The 24,878-nt window shown below is 41.2% G+C and overlaps 1 protein-coding gene across 2 annotated transcripts in view; it reads right to left on the bottom strand.

Moving 5' to 3' along the window:
• LOC139477741 (cationic amino acid transporter 4-like) overlaps positions 1-15,234 on the bottom strand; it is a 37,879-nt gene extending 22,645 nt beyond the window's left edge. Inside the window, exon 1 of one of the 2 annotated variants that reach the window (XM_071260147.1) lies at positions 14,868-15,234. The gene's annotated coding sequence lies outside the window, so the exon portion shown is untranslated. Of the gene's footprint in view, positions 1-1,128; positions 1,471-14,867 lie in introns of those variants that run through there. The other variant, XM_071260146.1, reaches the window with a different exon arrangement.
• Between the last annotated feature and the right edge of the window lie 9,644 nt (positions 15,235-24,878).

The raw sequence follows: 24,878 nt of genomic DNA, 5'->3' as shown, positions 1-24,878 counted from the left end.
GCATTCGGTGAAGAGGGCTTTAAGGGAAGTTTTACGGTATTCGGGTAAGAGAGGTTTACAGCATTAGGTAAAATGAGGTTCTCGGTGTTTGGGTAAGGTTTTTTATACGGTATTAGGTTAAGTGAGCTTTACGGTATAAGAGTTAGGGGGCTTTAGGGGATGTTTTACGGTATGCGGATAAGGAAAGTTTACGGTATTCGGATAAGGAAGGTTTACGGTATTCTGGTAAGGCTTAACGTTATAAGAGTTAGGTGTTTTTTTACGTTCTGATGTTATACTGCAGACAGAAGACAAAAGAAACATGGAGAATTGGTTTCACATATTGTCAGTTGTAACTTTGAGGAATTGAACCCAGACTCAAAGTTTCATGGGTTAAAGCATGGAGCACTCGGCTATGTCACCGGCCTACAATATGACGAACTCGATAATAACATTTCACTTGTCGATGGTTTCACCATATCCTGGAGTAATTTTATGCACTAAGGTCGCTGACGTGGGGATAAAATTGACACACAGAGACTAATCCTAACGAGGAACACGAATTACATGTCTTTCCAGTGCATATTTCACCGAGTTGTTTTTCTATCCATGATTAACGCTCAAAACATTCCAGCTCTAAAACGTCACGACATGGTGTGTGGATATTTGTGGCAAATATTTGAAATGCATACATGTCACAATATATTCCGCTATTATTTTCTTTGATTTTGATTTTTACAGAAAAATGGTGTATGGTTTCAGACACCCAACCACTCTATACCACCAGTCTTCCTGAAGACGCATGCACTCCCACCCACACAGCGTGGCTTCACGCGATCATGGATGTCAAACCACTCGTTCAGGACTCCCTGTGATTTGAGACATCGACATAAATAAATGCATTGAGTGTTCATGAGCACACTGTATATATTTACAGCGATGTGGATAGGAGTTAAGCTAATGCGATGAACCTCACTGAAGGTGCGTGAACGGAAAACCCGTATACCATATGTTTGCTCGCGAGGAGGCGTGCAGTCGTTGCTGTCACATTTAGCGGCTGACATCGACATTAACCGCACATATGGCCTGTAGAGAAAGCCTACAATATATAATTGGACAACTGTGCATGCTAAAACGTTCCCGCCTTACCTTGCTAGGTCGCTTGCTTCGTGTCGTCTGCTTACACTGTTAGAGAAACCATTGAAAGAAGAGGATAAATTATGCTGACAACCGTTGCTATGCCTTCTTACTGAACTAGGGGTTCATCGCCAAGGATCGATTTTCTGTAAGAACTGGTTATGGTGCCATGGAGTAGAGGGCATGGAGAAAGATGGTTGGTTATTTCGGAAATTCCCAAAGCACCGCGGCGGATTGGAGAAAATCACAGCAGACGACAATTCATCTGCTTGTGGATTCAGGTGGTGAGCGCAAAAATTCCCATCATTCAATAGTAAATGCAGATATCACCGAGCTCGTGCCGTGCGCGTGCATCGATCAATCATCCGGGACTTTCCGGAAGAAGGGAATGGCCTGACGTCATTAATTGAATCAATTTCATCGTGACTTGTTTCAGCAGTGATTCCACTGTTTTCGGTAGCTGATGCTTAAAACGAAACATTTATGAGGTGCTTATAGCGTGACATTTATGTGTGACAGCTGTTTACAATACTGACACTGTTTCACATCGTATATTGTGCGATTCTTGTGCTACACAGTAGTCTTCTAGTGGGTCCATGAACACCAACGTATATTTCTGCTTGCGTTCGATTTCAAAATCCTGGATCACCCAGGTGGACCCGTGTTGACCAAGGTATAGCCAAAGATAACCTTGGTTAACCGATGATAGCATCCCTTAACTGTTTTACGTTATATACTTCGGTTGACCTACATGTACTTTTCCAACCCGTGAATATCCGGGGTAGAATAGGTCTTCAGCAACCCATGCTTGAAGTAAAAGGTAACTATGCTTGTCGTAAGAGGCGACAAACGAAATCGGGTGGTCAGGCTCGCTGACTTGGTTGATCCATGTCATCGTATCCCAATTGCGTGGATTGATGCTAGTGATATCCATCATTGGATTGTCTGGTCCAGACTCGATTATTTACAGACCGCCGTCATATAGCTGGAATATTTGTTGGTTGGATTGTTGTTTAACGCCGTACTCAGCCATATTCCAGCTATATGACGGCAGTTGCTGGAATATTGCCGAGTCCGGCGTTAAACAACAAACAAACAAACAAAACATGTACTTTTCCCTTACAAACACCATCCAATCGTTCGTGCTGGCTAGTCTTGTTTTATTTATATTTCAAGACGCATTTTATGAGTTAATGTTTCAACTAGATATTTGTAGTAAAAATTAATTCTGATATGCGTAAGGTAAATTTAATTTTCGCTTGTTGATACAAACCCTTCACAATCAATAATTCAACTGATGATCTTTTGTATCTCAGTTTTGATTTGAACATTACTGTTACTAAGGTACCAGCATTAGGTAGAAACGGAATAATGGCAGTTTTGTCAAGTATTGAAATACTTTATATTCTCTCACAGTTGTGTGGTATACCATCTGTGAAGAGTGAGTGAGTGAGTATGGTTTTACGCCGCTTTTAGCAATATTCCAGCAATATCACGGCGGGGGACACCAGAAATGGGCTTCACACATTGTACCCATGTCGGGAATCGAACCCGGGTCTTCGGCGTGACGAGCGAACGCTTTAAACCACTAGACTACCCAACCGCCCCCATCTCTGATGATTAGTGTATTACACGAGTAGAATAAAATCTTTCAATTATAATCGATCGAGTTTAGTTTATTGCCGTTTTAATAGATAATTCAGTTATATAAAGTCTAAGGTGCCGGGATTTCGCTGTGCAGAGTTGCGTCCCTTGGGCACGCCAGAAACCTATGATTGTGGGTTGGAATCCCGGCTCACCCCATTTATGTTTCTAGGTTTGTCAGCACCATACCCGTGCTCGTGGGTTTCACCGAAGTGGTAAACGTCTAAGACCTGCATTACTTCGGGCTTTCCTCCCACATTAAGCTGACACAACTGGAATACTGTTAAAAGTTGGTTAAACCCAACTCACTCACTCACTCAATCGTGATCGTGTCAAGTTTATGTTAGAAGAACATCAGAATTTATGCAGGTCGCTGACGTTCAAAACTTAAAATTCACGAGTGTGGTTTTATGCCGCATTTAGCAATATTTCAACAATATCACTACGGGGGCTTCACACATTGAACCCATGTCGGGAATCGAACCCGGGTCTTCGGCGTGACGAGCGAACGTTTCAACCACTAGGCTACCCGACCGCCCCTCACACATTGTACCTGTGAAGGGAATCGAACCCGGGTCTTCGGCGTGACGAGCGAACGCTTCAACCACTAGGCTACCCCACCGCCCCTGATATGTATCTAGATATGCTGACTCCCCGCCCTGGTCCCGCCTGTCACGTAAATATTAAAACGCTGTTAACCTGCGTGGGGATCGAATCGAACTCAAACTTAGTTCCAGTTACTTCATGCAAGTACACATTTTGCACAGGGACTCGTCATTGGTTAGTAAATAAAAATATATACCCCCTATATGTAAGTCGAGACAGAGGTATATTCAGTAAACTACGTCTATAACGAACACGCTTATGACGAACTGACGGATATAACGAACTTATTTGTTAGTTCCGGCCATTTGTTGTAATTATGTTGTTCATATGCTTATAACGAACTACGGTTATTACGAACTACAATTAGTGGTCCCTTTGAGTTCGTTATAACCGTAGTTACTGTATTTTCTGTATTTACTGACCAATAACGAGTTCCTGTGACATTTTGACAAACATGACAAACTAGACGTTACAATATAAAACTTATCAATCAGTGATTAACATTGTCTATTTGAACGTTTATCAATCATTAAATGTAATTAAGAAAGTAAAATAAAGCTTAAATTGCAATAAAAAAACGAATAGTCACTGAGTCTGGGGGAAACAAGACGCGGCCTTGTTTAATTCACCCCATTCGGAAACTTCCGGTTAAAGCAAAATCGGAATTGAACAAAATCGGAATACGAATTTCATGCGAACACGGGTTGCGTTTACTGCTTCGTGTAAGTCATAAATACAGACGTGACAAAACTATTACCGTAGTAACTAAAGCCGATCAATAACATCAGCCACGGCGACATGTGGCGAATACCACGGGCGGAGTGAGACAATCTGGAAGCCATCGATCATGTGGCCAACAGCTGCTTCTAAGTTTTGGTAATAATACTATTATTTTTTCTATGCAGTTTCTATTTCATCAACGAACGCCTCTGTGGTCTACTGGTAGAGCGTCCGCCCGTAGAGCGGAAGGTCCGGGTTCGATCCCCGACCGCTTCATACCAAAAGACGTTAAAAGATGGCACTTGTTACCCTGTCTGGCGCTCGGCATTAAGGGGCTAAAACAAGGACAGGTTGGCTCGGAGTCAGTATACTGTGTCTGAGTAGGGTATTCATGTTAAACTGCGGCATGGTATCTCAGTGAGCTAGCACTATAAATCGGCATCAGTCCGGACTAGTACAAGCAGCCACACATACACATACACGTGCATGCACGTCGCTATATAAGTGCAATAATCTTGGACGAGGCGTAAATCCCAATTTCACCTCACCTCATCTATTTCATCAACATAGATTTACCTGTATGTTGAATGAAGCAGTCGTCTGTCGGAGAATAATTCATACAGAACTATTTGAGAATACAACGAGCGAACGTCGACAGCTGTCTATCTGAGGATAATTCAAACATCACCAGAGAATCGTATGTCAGGGATTTTCAAACGAGATCATGAGACCGAGAGGTAATGTTCAAATATTTTGATATTGTATATCCCCCTCCCCCGACAGCCTTCGTATTTTGGTGGATAGAGTGTCTACCTCGAGAGTTCGGTAGTTCGATCCCCGGCCGCATCAAACCCAAAGACTTGTTGTTACCCTGCCTGGAGCTCGGCGTTAAGGGGATAAAACAAGGACTGGTCGGCTCTGAGTCCGTACACTGCGGCATGGTTTTTCAGAGGGCTAGCACTATAAAACCGGCACTGGTCCGGACGAGTACAAGCAGTCAAACACACGCACGCACGCACGCACGCACGCACGCACGCACGCACGCACGCGCCTTCATGCACTTCGCTGTATAAGTGCAATAATTTTGAACGCGACGTTAAACGTTATTTCACTTCACCTCAGTAGTAAACCATCACTATAATGTACATGCTCATGATATCAGTCACTGAATTCTTTTACAGACCGCCGTCATATAGCTGTAATATTGCTGAGTGCGGCGTTAAACAACAAACACATTAACAAAAAGAACATTGTGTATATTTCACATTTGCCGAATTAAACGAAGAAAATACAATCAAATATGAACTAACAAAGTGATTATAATATCGACAAAAATGACGAATTTTGATCTCATTTGAAAATCACTGACATATACGATTCTCTGGTGATGTTTGAATTATGAGGTGAGGTGAAATTGGGTTTCACGTCGCGTCCAAGATTATTGCACTTATATAGCGACGTGCATGCACGTGCGGTGTGGCTGCTTGTACTAGTCCGGACTGATGCCGATTGATAGAACTAGCTCCGATACCATGCCGCAGTTTGACATAAATACCCCACTCAGACACAGTATGCTGATTCCGAGCCGACCAGTCCTTGTTTTGTCCCTTAATATCGAGAGCCAGACAGGGTAACAACAAGTACCATCTTTTAACGTCTTTTGGTATGACGTGGCCGGGGATCGAAACCCGGACCTCTACCACAAGACCACGGAGGCGATCCTTTATCGTTGGAACCTAAACTCCGGTTTGTTAACTTCTCTACCAAAGACTATCGGCATTAATCCTGACCATTAATATAATGTTTTGCCTTGTACGTCATATGTTACTCTGTTTTCACAGGTTAACAATTGGCTTGCCTTTGCATGTGTCTGTGACGAGTGCCACAGGTGGGGCAGGATACGCTCGACTTTTGCGAACACCTGGTGTCAACACTATTTGATAATGATTTATAAACGCATGCTAATGAAAAAGTCTACTTTTACCAGAGTTTTCTTCAGATGATGGAAAGAGTTTGGTTGTTTAAATTATAACAATTGTTTAGAGGGGACTTGACTCGGGCAACTCGAGTTTGATCGCTTTGTCTGCTGGCTCAAATTGAGTGATTTTTTACACAGGATTATACTGCACAAAAACGGAGTGTCAGTTTTACAATATACTCGAATAAAAAATGTCTACGCCTCGAGGAAATGGGCATCAGACCGGAGAGCATTGTCCCTTTTTGTTTGTTTGTTTGTTTTTTAACGCCGCACTCAACAATATTCCAGCTATATGAAGGCGATCTCTTGATAATCGAGTCTGGGCCAGACAATGCAGTGATTAACATCATAAGTATCGATCTACGCAATTGGGATACGATAACATGCATCAACCAAGTCAGCGAGCCTGACCACCCGATCCCGTTAGTCGCCTCTTACGACAAGCATAGTCGCCTTTTACGTCAAGCATTGGTTACTCAGAACAATTCTACCCCGGATCTTCACGGGTCTTGTATCTCTTTATAAATATCAGACAGTCTGATGACGTCCCATTGACTGAAACATAAACTCGTTTGAATGTGTACCACAATCACATCGTGTCTATACCTCAAAGTAGGGTATTCGAAACCCAATGAAACATGACCATGAATAATCAAGTACATAAAAACAATCATTGAGCGATTCCCCTAGCTTCACCAGTGAGTGTAGGACGTGTATACTTATCATGGCTTTGGCCAAAATGGGCTCTACATATTGGGACTATATTTTGGGATCAACCCCAGGTCTACGGTGAACAAGCGAACGTTTTGACCACGAAGTGACCACTGCGCCCTTGGCGACACGAAGATGCGAAAAGTAAGATTGTTTGTTTTTCTTCTAAGTTTCCGTGCCTCATTTTCAACTCAAATCATTGTCGCTGTCCGGATTTTTGACATGCCAAGGGCAGATAACCTAACAGTCTACATTAGTACTTGGAACGACTGAAAACCTTGAATGAGTGAGTATGGTGTTACGCCGCTTTTAGCAATATTCCAGCAATATCACGACGGGGGACACCAGAAATGGACTTTACACATTGTACCCATGTCGGGAATCGAACCCAGGTCTTCGACGTGACGAGCGAACGATTTAACCACTAGGCTACCCGACCGCCCCTGAAAACCTTGAGACATATCATCATATTCATACACGGGTCCAGAGAGGAGGGATGTCAAGGGGTGCGTTCCTCAATAGATCAATAACCCATTGTAAAATAAAGCATCATTTGATACCAAAATTTCCTTTTCACCTTAAAACGGTTCACAGTCGCCCAGTCCCTTGCAGTTAACCTCGAACCAAGTCATCTCGAGTACTGTGCTGGTATGTGTTTGACAGCGCCCTTTGAAAGTAGTTCTGAATAGACATTGGCGCCTTCGTGTCGACAGGGGGGTCAGGTGGTAGCAGATAGACATATTTCAAGTAATTCCTAATACTAATTAACGCTAATGACGTAGTGACATGGCAACAACACGATCTCCCTAGCAACACAGGCATCAGAACCGGAGTATCGGAGTCTCAAGGCAGCTTGACCGGTCTAAGGTTCTTTTGTCACGGGGGCAAGGGTGACCCAGTCGTCTAAGGCGCGGCGATTCGCTGTGCAGGGTTGCGTCCCTTGGGCACGCAAAAAACCTATGATTGTGGGCTCGAATCCCGGTTCACCCCGATTATGATTCTACGTTTGTCAGCACCATGCCCGTGCTCGTGGGTTTCACCGAAGTGGTAAACGTCCGAGACCTGCATCACTTCGGGCTTTCCTCCCACATTAAGCTGACACGCCGTGATATAACTGGAATACTGTTAAAAGCGGCGTTAAACCCACTCACTCACCCTTTTGTCACAAATTCTAAACGTCACTGCCAGAGAATAATAAGTGTCTATTATCTGCAGAAAAGGCGTATCAGACAAAGTAGTGATGAAAGGTATATGAATGGATCACTGAAATCAGTAATGACACGAGAGGTTCCAGAAAATGGAAAGCACCAACCACTCACAAACGTTTCATTCAAAACGTGCCAGTGTGTAAGGGGGGTGAAACTTCCCAGATGGTGTAAGTACTGACAAAAAGCAGAGGCTGATTGCTATCCAAGTTCGTGCCGCAATAAGCAGCAAATTGACGTAAGGCTTCGATGAATTTATATTTGTTCATAGTGATTTGAGAGTACCATATAAGGTTCAGACAGTGATTTCCGATTCTTGTTTTAGGATATGATAAATTCCTACAGGTCCTTACCATTTAAAGAAGGACGAAATTTCACGATTTGGTACCAATTTTCGAGCCATGACGATCCGAGTTAGGATAGGTCTTCGGCAACCCACGCTTGTCATAAGAGGCGACAAACGGGATCGGGTGGTCAGACTCGCTGACTTGGTTAATGCATGTCATCGTATGCCTTTTGCGTACATCGATGCTCATGATGTCAGTCACTGGATTGTCTGGCCCAGACTCGATTATTTACACATCACCGTCTGAAATATTGTAGAGTGCGGGGTTAAACAAACAAACAAAACAATTTTAGAGCTTGGTAATCAATGACTTCAATCAGAAACATTGTGTTTTGTGAACTTAGCGTACCTCGTCAATTTTTAAATTAATATACACCCCATATATATATTTCAAATACAAACCAACAAATTCGGTTTTGAATGACATAAAAAAATCAAATTTGATGGGAATGAGTCTTGTATTACTTTAATACTCGGAAGGAAGAATGTTTTTTATCTGGTTCACACGTCTTCGGAAGATTCAGTAAAGAATTTATATTTGTTTAGTAAAACCTGTTGCCAGATTGCAGATTGCAGATTGCAGGACAAGAGCAAACCCAGAGCAACCTCGAGCCTAGAAGACCTTCCCTCTTCTGTGGCGAGATCCTTTAGCGAGATGGCATCTGTGGATGATGATCTGGTCCGAGGTTTCTGTTCGTCCCAGGATACGTGCCGTGTTCCGAGACTGATGATATATGGCCAGCATCACGATACTGAATAATTACGTCTATACTCCGGGGTACTTGGTTATTCACGGGACGTTAATCTGGTGAGACGAGGGCGTGAGGTCAGGGGGACTACACATAGCTACTGTCTCAGTCAATTCAGCTATTCCCCCTGAGAAAGGGATGCTGGCTATGTTGTAGAAGGCAGTGGTTCATGTTTTCGCTCACCAAGCGAAATGTGTGAGTTTTACGGTACGGCTCTGAGTTTTATTTTGCAACTGTTGTTCCGCAAATAGTTTTTAAGTCGATTAGTTTCACACTCAATCTCTCCTTGAACCATATTATTGGGTAGGCAGTTGGAAATGAAGAGTTGTCTCCCTTAGCCGTGCCGGGATCTGCCGATAGTTGAATGGAATTACATATTTTGTACTGGTGAGTTGTCTCCCTTAGCCGTGCCGGGATCTGCCGATAGTTGAATGGAATTACATATTTTGTGCTGGTGAATATCCTTGTACTTTAAGACCCATACCAGAGCTTTCAGGTTTCACTAAAGTGGTAAAGGTCGACGACTAGTCTTATTTGTTTTCTCCGCTATAAGGATAACTGCCGTCATGTATATGAAGTAAACTCAATGAATCCCAGGGATTCGAATAAATGCTTTTGTGGAACGATGCGCTTCAATGGGACGAAGAGTTTCAGTGAGGCGATGACTTTTAATTGGATGGCAATCGAAACAGTTGCTTTCGGCAACACTCGGATTCGCCCGGCTTATTCCGTGCCCCGGCAGCACAGGAGCGCACTTTGGTTTCAAGGAAAAGTAAACGGAAATACTACGGGGGACAAAATACTGTCGCTAACTGCCACTATGTGTCCCCTTGGGGATGCCACAAATCATGCGGGGGGTCGGTCGGTGTGCGGTTTACAGTGAAATACAGTAAACTACGGTTATAACGAACACGCTTATAACGAACTGACGGATATAACAAACTAACTTTTTAGTCCCGACTATATGCTGTAGTTATGCTGCATATATGCTTATAACGAATTACGGTTATAACGAACTAAAATTGGTAGTCCCTTTGAGTTCGATATAACCGTAGTTTACTGCAGTGCATTGCCACTGATCCGTTTTTGCCCGTTTTTTTTTAGCTGAAATTCGAATAAGCCGAATAGACCTGAAAGTCTTGTGGTAGTCACGAAAACCAAACTGGCTCTGACATAGATTACTTTTTGTGGTAGGGGGCAGTGGGGTAGCCCGGTGGTTAAAGCGTTCGCTTCTCACGCCGGAGATCCGGGTTCGATTCCCAATAGGAAAATGTGTGAAGTCAAATTCTGGTGTCCCCCGAAGTGATATCGCTGGAATATTACTGAAAGTGGCGAAAAAAACATACTCACTCACTCTAAATGATAGTCGTCGGGGATTACCTATTTAGGTGGGGTTTAGACGAGCCGAGTGACCAAACAATAAAAACAATATCTTGTCATACCTTTCACATAGTACAGACAATTATATTTAGTTTTTCAGTGATTTGATTTTGATCGGGAAGTATTATGATTTATTCATTGACCATATTTTTTACTGGAGAAAAATTAAATCATAAAATACCATTGAAAGCCAAAGAAAATGGATTATTTTAACTGGAATCATCTATAAGTAAGTGAGTGAGTGAGTATGGTTTTACGCCGCTTTTAGCAATATTCCAGCAATATCACGGCGGGGGACACCAGAAATGGGCTTCACACATTGTTCCCATGTCGGGAATCGAACCCGGGTCTTCGGCGTGACGAGCGAACGCTTTAACCAGTAGGCTACCCGACCGCGCATTCGGTGCCAGGACAAGACCTGACCGCCTCCGTGGTGGAGTGGGTAGAGCGTCTGCCCGGAGAATGGAAGGTCGGTGTTTCGATCCCCGGCCGCGTCATACCTAAACTATGGTAAAAACCCTAAATTATGGTACTTGTTGTTACCCTGCCTGGCCCGCGGCATTGATGAAATAAAACAAAGACTAGTCAAATCGGAGTCAGGTCTAGGTGGGGTAACCACTGTGACATGTTATCTATCCATAACGCCGGCAGTAGTCCAGACTAGTACAAGCAGACATATAAGTGCAATGATATTGAACGCGTCGTTAAACCCCATTTCATCTCCCCGCACGGTAACAGCCGAGACGGACATTAACTCATTTGGCCAAACACGCAACATGGGCCTCGCGTTTAAATAATCTGTTTCACTGAACAAAACCTATTCCCCGCAGAAATCGTTTGTTCGCTAAAATTGCTAATTTGTGCACAATGCAACATGACAACTCAATAGATCGATACCAGAGGAGACTCCACTGTCATATAACGCCTCATCGAGACGCATCTCGACAACAGATGCAATGAGTAAGGGAGATAACTTATTACAACGTTGCTCGCGCTACTACCAATGTTGCTCGCGCCTGTGCTTGCTTGTCGGATTATATTGACGTGAATTGGTGATAAGTGTGTGTGTTTAATATGTGATAAGTACATGAATGAGTTTGAACGAGTTAATATGATCAGTTGCATCGTTATTCGTCTATTTTAACCACTTAGGTTATTGATTTCTATTCAAACCGTATTGTCGGAAACAAGGTGAATTTAAGAGTGCTTTAAGTGCTGGGTAATTATTTTACAAAACTTGATCTTGAGTGAATTTGGGTTTTACCCCAAAATGAACTTTTCTTCACATCACTGATTTGTTTGTTTGCGCACTCAGCAATATTCCAGCTACATGACGGAGGTCTGTAGATAATCGAGTGTGGACCAGACAATCCAGTGATTGACATCATGAGCATCGATCTACGCAGTTGGGAAACGATGACATGCATCAACCAAGTCAGCGAGCCTGACCACCCGATCCCGTTAGTCGCCTCTTACGACAAGCATGGGCTGCTTAAGACCTAGTCTAACACGGATCTTCACGGGGTACAAGCATGGGTTGCTTTAGACCTATTCTACCCCGGATCTTCACGGAGTACAAGCATGGGTTGCTGAAGACCTATTCTACCCCGGTTCTTCACGGGGTACAAACATGGGTTGCTGAAGACCTATTCTACCCCGGTTCTTCAAGGGGTACAAGCATGGGTTGCTGAAGACCTATTCTACCCCGGGTCTTCACGGAGTACAAGCATGGGTTGCTGAAGACCTATTCTACCCCGGTTCTTCACGGGGTACAAGCATGGGTTGCTGAAGACCTTTTCTACCCCGGATGTTCTAAGTAATTAAGTATATGTTATGCTCATTCACAGACATGTTCATACAAATAAACCCAGCGGTTTAAACTCCATTTAATTATGTTAACACTTTCAAACAAACAAGCTGCCTTACGTTGAGCAAAAATATTGGTGTTTGACCAAACATAATAACACTTCCTGAGCTAAAAACATAACTAACGTAAACAAGTTCTTCCTTCTAAAGAAGGAAACGACCCCGATCTGAGCTGAGCATGTCACATGACGAATCCTAGCGATACAAACGTTTTCATGATCAGGACCCGATTTCTCGAAACAAACTTAAGTTTTTACTCAAATTTCAAACTGAGATTTCAAAACAAACTCAGTTGAGTTTTTAACTCAAAAGCGTTTCTCGAATCAAAATCATCTAAAACTCAGGCTAACTTAAGTTTTACGTGGTTTCGAACTCAGTTTGAGTCAATAATTGAACTCAGTTTGGTTTGAGAAATGTATCTTGCTGAGTTTTCTCAAATTTGAGTAAAAACACAGACTAAATTCAGTTTTTTAACTTAAGTTTGTTACGAGAAATCGAGGCCTGAACACGTTAGTATCGCTAACCGTTCACGCAGTAAATACATGACTCGGCTTTCACAAGTCTCACATCACCGACTTATACCCCATTCACATGAACAACATTTAGTAACGTAAGTAATTTCACAAATATGTAATTATACAAACGCGCGTATGTGTAAATTTACTACGCGTTCACATGAAAAGCATCTCAGGTGTGTAAATAAAGTATGTAAATTGCGTAAGGCACACATATTCGTCAGTCTGTTCACGACTTTCAACACAAAAACACTTTATTTTCCAGTCAAAGTCGAATGAGAAGAAAGTTTTCGCGTGAAGCAAAATGTGTTTGATTTAATTTGTACACAAAGTTTTGACTCATTGAAATCAAAAGAAAACACCGTCCATTCAACTCTGTTTGGTGTTGGCAAAAGAACAGATATTAATTAGATCATACTCTTACGTTGACATAAACGTTCACATTGCAAATATACACACAGTGCAAATTTACATTTATATTTGCACCTGCTCCAGACATGATGCAGATTTGCTCCTGCTGTGAATATACACATATGAGTAAACGTGTCCACATGACAAGTATACTCACGTTTGTATTTCTATACACGTATCCACGTATACACACATATGTATAGAGGCGCATGTGAACGGGGTAGAAGTTAGCGCAACATCCGAGTAACACAAAGTCTTCACGAATACGCTGAATTTACAAGTCTTGTCGTGGAGTGAGTAAGTAGTATTTAACGCTACGTGGTCCCGTGTACAACGCATATGTAACATATCAGGCGAAGCTAAGTAAACGTTGTCCCGGAGAAAAAGATGTATGGGTGACTGTGTTTGGCAAGCTTCACTCCAGAGAGTTTATGGGGGTTCGACCTGCCCCACACTGAAGCGCATCTTAGATGTTTTGTCTCCTTAAGCAAGTAACTTTGTGCGAAATAGGCCGCTGTTCACCGAGCAGTGCATGGGTACCCGGGGAGGTGAGATGGTAATGTGACAGTTAACCTTCCAGCGCCTTTGAGTTGTATACTCCCGAGGGAGTTGAGAATGAAATTAGAGTGTCAGTTTAGCCGGGTAATAATGTAGCGTTTTGAGCTTGCCATAGGGTGTGCATTTGACGCAATTTAAATATACTCATTAATATTATTATTGTTATAACCATCATCGTCATCATCATCAACATTATTATTGTTATTATCATCAACATTATTATTGTTATTATTATCATCATCATCATTATATTTCGCCGCCATATAGCTGGAATATTGCTGAGTGCGGCGTTAAACAACAAACCAACCATTATTATTATTGACCAGTGAACATATTATTATTATTATTAACCACCCGTACTTCCTCCCTCGCCTTGGAATTCCCAGTACATGCTATTTGACATGCCAATCCTGAAGAGATAAAATGCGGGTCACAGCTCAGTCACCTTATGTCATGATAAGACATGGCTAGAAATATGTCTATAGACTTTAGTGCTGGCACTGACGATTAGTTTTCACCAAAATTACGAAAAAAGATTAACTGCCTGTGACGTTCTATTCGTAAGAATTATCGCTTTTTTTACGTTTTACAGCATTTAATTTGATTGTAGATTAATTTATAATTTAATGTTTATATATTACTCATGTTATTGATATTATTTTACATTATTGCATTTATATTGTCGATTAATTAAACTTTCATTTTGTTCTATTTTTACCTGGAGCGGCGCTATACGGTAAGGTACATGCTGACCAAAACACCACATCATCGTTTGGATAATTAAACGATTTAATAAAAGCATTTGCCCAAAGACGCCTCCTGTCCCACTGCACGTCAAAGTTTTCTGTAAATCCTGTACGACATCGACACGTTCCTGTTCGAAACGATTTAATTGGTTGGTATATTGTTTAACGCCGCACTCACCAATATTCCAGCTATATGACGGCCGAAACGGTTTAAACATGGATCAAACATACACAGGATATCAACCACGATATTGAACTCACGCAGTTTATAGTACAGCGCCAGGTTGTTAAAACAATATCTATACAATATACTCACATTTTATCCCAGAATATTGACGTACGTGTCCACCACCACCAACAGTATTATCGATCCTCACACAATATATCGTCACTTCGTTGCCTTGGCAATTTTCGTGTCAGTTTCATGTCAGTTTCATACAGTCACAAGATGTCACTCAAAGCAGGTGTTCGCGAATCTAAATATAGTCACAGTGTTTTCTTAGCTTAAGTCACCCGCGAAGTGGACTGCGCCGTGTCTTGCTAACCAGTGCGTGTAGTTTCTCTACTTTTCTGCTGTTTGAGCTGCGACTTCAAGTAGTGTCCTCATTGTATAAGCTTTCTCATCATTATATAAGCCTTCTCCTCGTGGCAACTGCAGAGGAATTTCCGAAGTTGTTGTCGCGTCAAATTAACTGTAGCAATAAGAATACCGAGCGGTCACGTGACTACCGTCGAACCGGAATTGAATGGCCAATAGACAAGCCTGGAGTGACAGGCTTATGTTACATGTTAACTTGGTCAGCATATACTTGCAGAGCAATGCTATGAAAAGAGATACTGACAAAAGCTCGCGCGGCCCATTTATACTCTATTAAATTTAATACGTCAACGACAGAGAATAACCAGTCTCGATTATCCAACGAAACAGATTCCTTTGAGCGTAAAAGGCAAAATAGCGGTGAAAATGATAAGAATGGATCAAGGAGTGCGTGAGTTGGGTTTAACGCCGCTTTTAACAGTACAGTAAAGTACGGTTATAACGAACTCAAAGGGACTACTAATTTTAGTTTGTTATAACCGTAGTTCGTTATAAGCATATATACAGCATAACTACAGCAAATAGTTGGGACCAAAAAGTAAGTTCGTTATATCCGTCAGTTCGTTATAAGCGTGTTCGTTATAACCGTAGTTTACTGTATTCCAGTTATATCACGGCGTGTCAGCTTAATGTGGGAGGAAAGCCCGAAGTGATGCGAGTCTCAGACGTTTACCACTTCGGTGAAACCCACGAGAACGGGTATGGTGCAGACAAACCTAGAAACATAATCGGGTCGAACCCGGATTCGAACCCACAATCATAGGTTCTGGCGTGCCCCAGGGGCTCAGCTCTGCACTGGGAATTGCGGCGCCTTAGACGACTGGGCCACCCATGCCCCCTAATGGAGCAGGGAAAATCAGTGATGACACCAGGTGTTCACGAATAAGATAAGCATGTCCTGAAGGTATTGGCTTGCGCTATTCTGATGCACCTGCTCACGCATCCCCTACCTATATGTGTGATAAAATATAGATATATGTACATATGCCTAATATTTATGTCGGGCTATTGTGTATATCTTCATAAATGTTATTTAATTAAATGCACAGGTGTGCATAAAGCATTGATGCCGAGGCTATATTTAATCTTGTGTATATTGTGTTTCATTTACTCTAATGTTGTAAAATATAAAACGTCAAAGCCAGTGAATAACCAGTCTCAATTATCCACCGAAACAGATTCCTTTGGTGCGTAAAGGGCAAAATAGCGGAGGAGATTATATGAATGGATCACTGAACATCAGTGATGACGTCAGGTGTTCGCGAATAGGGTAAACATGTCCTTCCAACACCCGCCACCCACACAATTTGCATAAAATAGTAAATGTTTGTTTGTTGCCTGATAAAAAAAAAGTGCTAGGTATATTACACATATGTGTGTTACACATTCCCTTACTTCTCGGCATTGGTTGACACAAGTATATGGTCCAAGTTCGCGGAACATGGTGTTATGGCCTGCCCGGAGAGCGGAAGGTCCGAGGTTCGATCCCCGGTCGCGACATGTTAAAAGACGTTAAAAGATGGAACTTGTTGTTACCCTGTCTGGCGCTCGACTTCAACGGGCTGAAACAAGGACAGGTCGGCTTGGAGACATTATATTGTGTCTGGGTGGGATATTCATGTTAAACTACGGCATGGTATCTCAGTGAGCTGGCACTATAAATCGGCATCACCCCGGACAAGTACAAGCTTAAGCTGCCACACAAACACACACACACATACACACACACACACACACATACACACACACACACACACACACACACACACACACACACACACACACACGAACGTACATGCGCGGTCGCTATATAAGTGCAATAATCTTGTAACTGACGCTCACATTTCTATAACTTATTGCAGAATGAACTCTCATAGAATGAGGGCAAAACTGTAGGAACGACGGAGCTTGTGTTTAAAGCAAAACCGTGTCGTTCATACGCTCATGAAGTTCACCCCGCTGTTTTACACAGCTTTAGTTCAAGATATGTCAGTGATATATTTCATCAGTGCGTGTGCACGTGTTTGCGTTCATGTATCAAATTGCTTACAAAAAAATGAGAAATCTTGATTTGCAAGAAAACTTTATTTAAATGCATTGACAGCCAGAGTAGACAGACAGACAGACAGACAGACAGCGGTGAAGACAAAGACTGAAACCAGTTTTTGACGTAGGTCCACGTTGACCTCGTCACCTGAAAAAAAAGGGAATAAAAATGTTCATGTGTAAAAAACGTCCTCGTCTTCATTCCGTGTCATATTATCAACCAAATATGGTTTTCTGCAGAAATTCTGCCGCCTCAGTTCAATGAGACAGAACTGAGGCGGCAGAATTTCTGCAGACATCAAGATGAAACTCTCAAATTGTTTGGGTCAATTATGACAACTTCCTTGTATTTCTGGTGGCTCTTCATTGTCAGTAAATTTCTGCTGACACGTCACAACAACAACTAATTAAAAAACAACTGTAAATTAGCATTAGCAATAACGGTAAAAACTATTTAAATACTTACTAATGATATGTTAATAAGGACATATAATGGAATGGAAACATGTAGTTTAGATTATATATCATATGTAGCCAAAAGATAGCCTATATTTATTTGATAAAAAGTATAATTAGTCCTGCATTGTGTCTTTTATATGTGTGGGTACATTGGTAGCCCAGTTGTCTGAGGCGGCGTAATTCGCTGTGCAGAGTTGAGTCCCTTGGACACGCCAAAAACCTATGATCGTGGGTTCGAATCCCGGTTAGATCCGATTATGTTTCTTGGCTTTTCAGCAAAGAACCGTGCGTATAGTTTCACAAAAGTGGTAAACGCCTGAATCACTTCGGGGTTTTCTCCCACATTAAGCTGACCAACCGTGATATAACTGGAATACTGTTCAAACCCAACCTACAAACTCACTTTTATAAAAGAAGCATTTTGGATTGAAAGTAACGATAACATATCCTCAATAAGTACACATTCCGTGATTTTGGTTACGTCAGTATATAACTGAACGAGAGATAGACGTACATGTTTCTATTTTCCTGTTGTTGTGATGATGAGGGGGATGTTGGCGGAGTGGCTGCCGCCGCTGCTGCCGCCCATGGGGTAGGGGATGGGGATGGGAATGCCGTGCCTGCTGTGGTGGCTGTGGTGACTGCCGTGATGACAACAGCAGGCGTCGGAGTAGGGCGTCAGGCACACTGGAAACAAAAGTGTATGTTCAGATTTGTTTATTTTCAAACGACGTTGAGTTATTGATTATATGTGAAAGTCCCAAGCATTTATAATAGGTAAGCAATAAAATGCAAAGCTGCAATCCCTTAATATGGAATCGTATCACAGACTGTCTTGAACACAGCACAGGTCCATTCTATTAACGTTATCAACCTTTTCTTATGGATGCCGGCTTTCCTCCCACATTAAGCTGACACGCCGTGATATGACGCAGAGTTGCGTCCCTTGGGCCTGCCAGAAACCTATGATTGTGGGTTCCAATCCCGGTTCGCCCCAATTATGTTTCTAGGTTTGTCAGCACCGTACCCGTGCTTGTGGGTTTCACCGAAGGGATAAACGTCTGAGACCTGCATCACTTCGGGCCTTTCTCCCACATGAAGCTGACACGCCGTGATATAACTGGAATACTGTTAAAAGCGGCGTTAAACCCAACTCACTCACTCACTCTTATGGATGCTGGATATGTTTTTAATGAAATACTAATTGGCATGTTAAGTCAGGAATGGAGACAAGTTCTTGAAAACAGTTCAATATACCGTTAGATTCATTTAATCTTTAAAAGACATATAACTAACAGGAAATATTGACAACATTTGGGCTTTGAAATGTAAATATAAGTGAGCAGACTTTGTCCATGGACGAAGGCTATAGAATCTGTGTATTCCCCCTTTGTGTTGAAGACATGTTTCAACCCATGCTTGTCGTACGAGGCGACTAACCTACGGGTGGTCAGACTCGCTGACTTGGTTGATGCATGTCATCGATCCCAATTGCGTGGATCGATGCTCATGATATTAATCATTGGATTGTCTGATCCAGACTCGATTATTTACAGACCGCCGTCATATAGCTGGAATATTGCGGAGTGCGGCTTTCAACAACAAACCAACCAACCAGCCTCACCATGGAACATGGGCGGGGACCTAATGTATAATTAAATCCTATTCAGATTTTACTTTGATGGAACAGTTGCGCTGATATACATTACTGTTTACTCTGCTAAACAAACACATTTGTTATAATGCAGCTGAAATCGAAAAATGCTTTTTTTGAATAAACTGTATCTTCGAGGGCTGACAGCGCCTTAAAGTTGCAAACAAAGGAAAATAATAAACGCTGTTCTTCGGCAGATAATCAAGACCATATTTCCTGGTGTTGACGTTCATATTTAACGAAAATATGCTGACTTAATTTTGAACTGATCAATTTAGGAGGAAAGAACAGGAAACATGGACTGTAATTTATTTTATTTTATTTGTTTTCGGAGAAAAAAAAACATTTTATACTATAAATTATGCAAATGGCTAATCATTGCTAATACCGTCCTTGAATAATTATTCCTAGAGTTTACTAACAACTAAAACAGCTCAACTCACTGAAAGAATCCTTTTCATAGCGTTTGATCCAAATCAAACTTCAGCATGATTTTCTTAATTCATTAAAGTTAACGTCCGCTCTTTTTTATATTACTTTCGTTATATCGCCACAGTAGAGAGTAGACATCCAGGGCCATTATATATACTCTTTACTCTCCACACTGTAAGAAAGAAATAGTTGCTTACCGGCCATGAAGAGAACAACGAAGAGTCCCATGAAAGTTCTCATCTTGTAGTTGAGCTGTGCTGTGCTGTGTTGACTAAGACACTGTGACCATGAAAACTTGCGGCGATGCTTTTATAGAATCCACAAGTCCTTTAATACGCCTTTAATCCGATTAAGAACCGCAGGATCGCGATATGGTTGGCCTTCCCACTGTCTTCGCTGTTAGAAAACCACATGTTCGACCACATAAGTAAACCTCAGGCGATGACAAATGAAACATCTATCGTGACTTTACAATTTCAATTTTAATTTCTTTATTTACTCAAACCACCGGCCGGTGGTATATGAGCAACATAATAACATACATATATACAAAAATACAATGTGATCAAATGGCAACAGTGGTTTACTTAAGTGCAATTAAGTTAATATTTTACAAATTTAGACAGTTTATTAAGATTGTAAGTTCTCAAATTTGACATCAAATGCTTAAAGGTAATTATGTTTGACCAGTTTAGATATCTATTATCAATTGATTTTTTTCTTTGCTGGTCCAAATATTCACATCTAAAGAGGTAGTGGAACTCGTCGGCTATGACAGGGGAGGTACAAAGCTTACATGTGCGATATTCGCGTGGGATGCCCTCCCAGCAGCCAGTCTCAATCGGTAAATTATTATTTAGGGTTCTGAATTTTAAAATTGGAGTAAAGATTTCTGGTGATAAGAGAAGATATTGTTCAAGTTTGATGTTTGTTTTGTAAATTCTATAGTTGCAAGCTTTGGAGCTTGTAGTTAAATCGATATTCCATTTTTGAAGAATTTGATCTTATAAATGTTTTCAATTTTTTAGACTAACCAACAAACTGCCCTTTAGTGATTGGTTCATCAGGGGCTTCAAATCACAATAACAAATTCTTGAAAAAGCCGAGTTGACGTCCACAGAAGATAATATTGATGAGAAAGTACTTTTATTTTTAATCATTTCCGGAAGGCCTTTTAGATAACAATGTGACTTGTACACGTAGCAGGGTTGCGTTTCCAACAATATTTAAACTATTTGTGGCAATACATTTTGGGCAGAATCCCTGATCGGAATCCTGAGAGAGTGAATTTTAATATATGAGGAAAACACGGTGTTTGAAATTTGCATTTCTTTCCCTGACTATAAACACGTCCTGTCTGCGACATCATTGTGACGTACGGTGCGACATCATTGTGACGTACTGTGCGACATCATTGTGACGTACTGTACGACATCATTGTGACGTACGGTGCGACATCATTGTGACGTACGGTGCGACATCATTGTGACGTACGGTTCGACATCATTGTGACGTACTGTGCGACATCATTGTGACGTACGGTGCGACATCATTGTGACGTACTGTGCGACATCATTGTGACGTACGGTGCGACATCATTGTGACGTACGGTGCGACATCTTTGTGACGTACGGTGTGACATCATTGTGACGTACGGTGCGACATCATTGCGACGCACGGTGCAGAACGAAACATGGCAAAGTACGTTTCGTTTTCTGTTGGGGTGTTCACTTAATGTTCGCATATTTGTCATAGCTCTCATATTATAGTCTCAAGAATATCGAAGTAAAAACAATGTTGGGGTATACATAGCGAACTATTGCTTGAAGGCTGGTATTGATGATGCTTAATTGAAACGACAAACTACTCTTAACATTGGACTCAACCCTTGCCGCTTAACTGTTTACCTTCGCAAATAATTGTTTTATTAAGTGCTTGGAGGTACGGGTGGCCCAGTCGTCTTAGGCGCCGCGATTCGCTGTGCAGAGTTGCGTCCCTTGGGCACACCAGAAACCTATGACTGTGGGTTCGAATCCAGGTTCGTCCCGATTATGTTTCTAGGTTTGTCAGCACCATACTCGTGGGTTTCACCGAAATGATGCACGTCTAAGATCTGCATCACTTCGGGCTTTCCTCCCACATTAAGCTGACTCGAGGTGATATAACTGTAATACTGTTAAAGGCGGTGTTAGACCCAACTCACTCGCTCACTCAAAGTATATGTTGTTACATGGTCTTACTTTAAAGTGCATGTTGTCTCACACACTCACTATTAAGTACATAATTTTGTCATGATAGAATGAAGACAGGCATGCATTGAATGTTGTAACATGTTTTCACATCAAAGTATATATTGTAGCATGGTCTTACTTCAAGGTGTATGTTGTTACATGGTCTTACTTCAAAGTATATGTTGTAAGCTGGTCTTACTTCAAGGTATGTGTTGTAATCTGGTCTTACTTCAAGGTATATGTTGTAATCTGGTCTTACTTCAAGGTATATATTGTAACCTGGTCTTACTTCAAGGTATATATTGTAACCTGGTCTTACTTCAAGGTATATATTTTAACCTGGTCTTACTTCAAGATATATATTGTAACCTGGTCTTACTTCAAGGTATATATTGTAACCTGGTCTTACTTCAAGGTATATATTGTAACCTGGTCTTACTTCAAGGTATATATTTTAACCTGGTTTTACTTCAAAGTATATGTTGTAAGCTGGTCTTATTTTAAGGTATATGTTGTAAGCTGGTCTAACTTCAAGGTATATGTTGTAACCTGGTCTTACTTCAAGGTACATCTTGTAACCTGGTCTTACTCCAAGCTATTGTTGTAAGCTGGTCTTACTTCAAGGTATATGTTGCAAGCTGGTCTTACTTCAAGGTATATCTTGCAACCTTGTCATACTTCAAGATATATGTTGTCACATGGTCCTTGTTGAGGTCATACAATATTATATGATCTTACTTCAAGGTATCTTTAGTAACCTGGTCTTACTTCAAGGTATATGTTGTAAGCTGGTTTACTTCAAGGTATATGTTGTAAGCTGGTCTTACTTCAAGGTACATCTTGTAACCTGGTTTTACTCCAAGGTATTTGTTGTAAGCTGGTCTTACTTCAAGGTATATGTTGCAAGCTGGTCTTACTTCAAGGTATATCTTGCAACCTTGTCATACTTCAAGATATATGTTGTCACATGGTCCTTGTTGAGGTCATACAATATTATATGATCTTACTTCTGGTATCTTTAGTAACCTGGTCTTACTTCAAGGTATATGTTGTAAGCTGGTTTACTTCAAGGTATATGTTGTAAGCTGGTCTTACTTCAAGGTACATCTTGTAACCTGGTTTTACTCCAAGGTATTTGTTGTAAGCTGGTCTTACTTCAAGGTATATGTTGCAAGCTGGTCTTACTTCAAGGTATATCTTGCAACCTTGTCATACTTCAAGATATATGTTGTCACATGGTCCTTGTTGAGGTCATACAATATTATATGATCTTACTTCTGGTATCTTTAGTAACCTGGTCTTACTTCAAGGTATATGTTGTAAGCTGGTTTACTTCAAGGTATATGTTGTAAGCTGGTCTTACTTCAAGGTACATCTTGTAACCTGGTCTTACTCCAAGGTATTTGTTGTAAGCTGGTCTTACTTCAAGGTATATGTTGCAAGCTGGTCTAACTTCAAGGTATATCTTGCAACCTTGTCTTACTTCAAGATATATGTTGTCACATGGTCCTTGTTCAGGTCATACAATATTATATGATCTTACTTCTGGTATCTTTAGTAACCTGTTCTTACTTCAAGGTATATGTTGTAATCTGGTCTAACTTCAAGGTATATGTTGTTAGCTGGTCTTACTTCAAGATGCACCTTGTACCCTAGTAATATTTCAAGGTATATGTTGTAAGCTACTCTTACTTCAAGATATTTGTTGTCACATGACCTTTGTTCAGGATGTTCATTGGTAATTGATTCATTGGCATTCTAGAAGTTATTGAGTAAGTATGAAAATATACAATTTTATAGATAACAGCTTCTAATTTTTTTGGCATGTAGCAACGTTTCAATATTAATGTAGATTCTTAACCGTCATCAAGCTGGAATGAGAACAACCAAGTGATGAGGGGAATATATGCATCATATGTTGTGATATGCAGCAGATGAACATTGACAACAAAAGGCAATAGATATCAAGAAGCAAACGAATAACTGAATGAAGCCAAGTGCACAGTAAGAATAAGGAATAGCACATAGGTAATGAAGCCAGACGTACAGCAAGGATAAGCATTAGGAGGATTAAAGAGTTGTGACAAGCTGATTGGATCCTAATTAAAATAGTCTATTGCTTGATTAGATCTTCATCGGCAGACGAGATGTAATACCTTTGATTTCCGAGGATCAAAGGTTTCTGGCGGCGGGTTTCTGCCGCCTCTGAGAGTTTTCTTTTGGTGAAGTTCTGGTGTTTGATTGAGAGGATTTGGACTTTTTAAAACTGAATTTGATGGCTAGGGAATTTTGGCTGGTGGCCTGAGAGGGCTGATTTGCTGTCTGCTTTGGCTGGTGACGTCTTTTGTTATTTGTCTACTGGGCGGGAAGTTTCACCAATGTACGCGTTACCACAGTCACAAATAATCGAAATTATAGATCACTCCTTTAGGGGCTGCTTGTTGGGTGGGGTGGGGTGGGGATGGGGGTGGGTGGGGTGGGGTGGGGTGGGGATGGGGGTGGGCTAGTTGCGGGGTTCTGAGGGGTGGGGAGCCAGTGAAGATGGTATCGATGCCGGCTTGGTACTTAAGTAATCTGCTGATTTGATGAGAGGTCTTGCCAATGCATTGTGGTTTATACGAATTCTGGTCTGGTTGGTTTGTTACATGGGAAATTCTTGAAAACAATAATTAAGCTTAAAACTTTTGAAAGAAATAGAAATTTCCTGCCACAACATTTACATTGTTGCAAGATGATTTTCTTTTTAAAATTTAGGTTTATAGTTTTAAATAAAACAATATCTGGTTTTATAACTGAAGCTGAAAAAGTGCCACATTCACGTATAAGGCCAGTATGTAAAATAAAGTTATGGAGAATCCGATGATTCGAGTTATTTCTCTGATTAAAAGTATGTCATCGTTGATATAT

The sequence above is a fragment of the Haliotis cracherodii genome, unplaced genomic scaffold (genome assembly GCF_022045235.1).
Source record: "Haliotis cracherodii isolate W230 unplaced genomic scaffold, xgHalCrac1.p SCAF_35, whole genome shotgun sequence".
In the NCBI taxonomy this organism is placed as follows: domain Eukaryota; kingdom Metazoa; phylum Mollusca; class Gastropoda; order Lepetellida; family Haliotidae; genus Haliotis; species Haliotis cracherodii.
The sequence above is the reverse complement of the archived record's forward strand: the minus strand, read 5'-3'. Positions and strand labels throughout refer to the sequence as shown.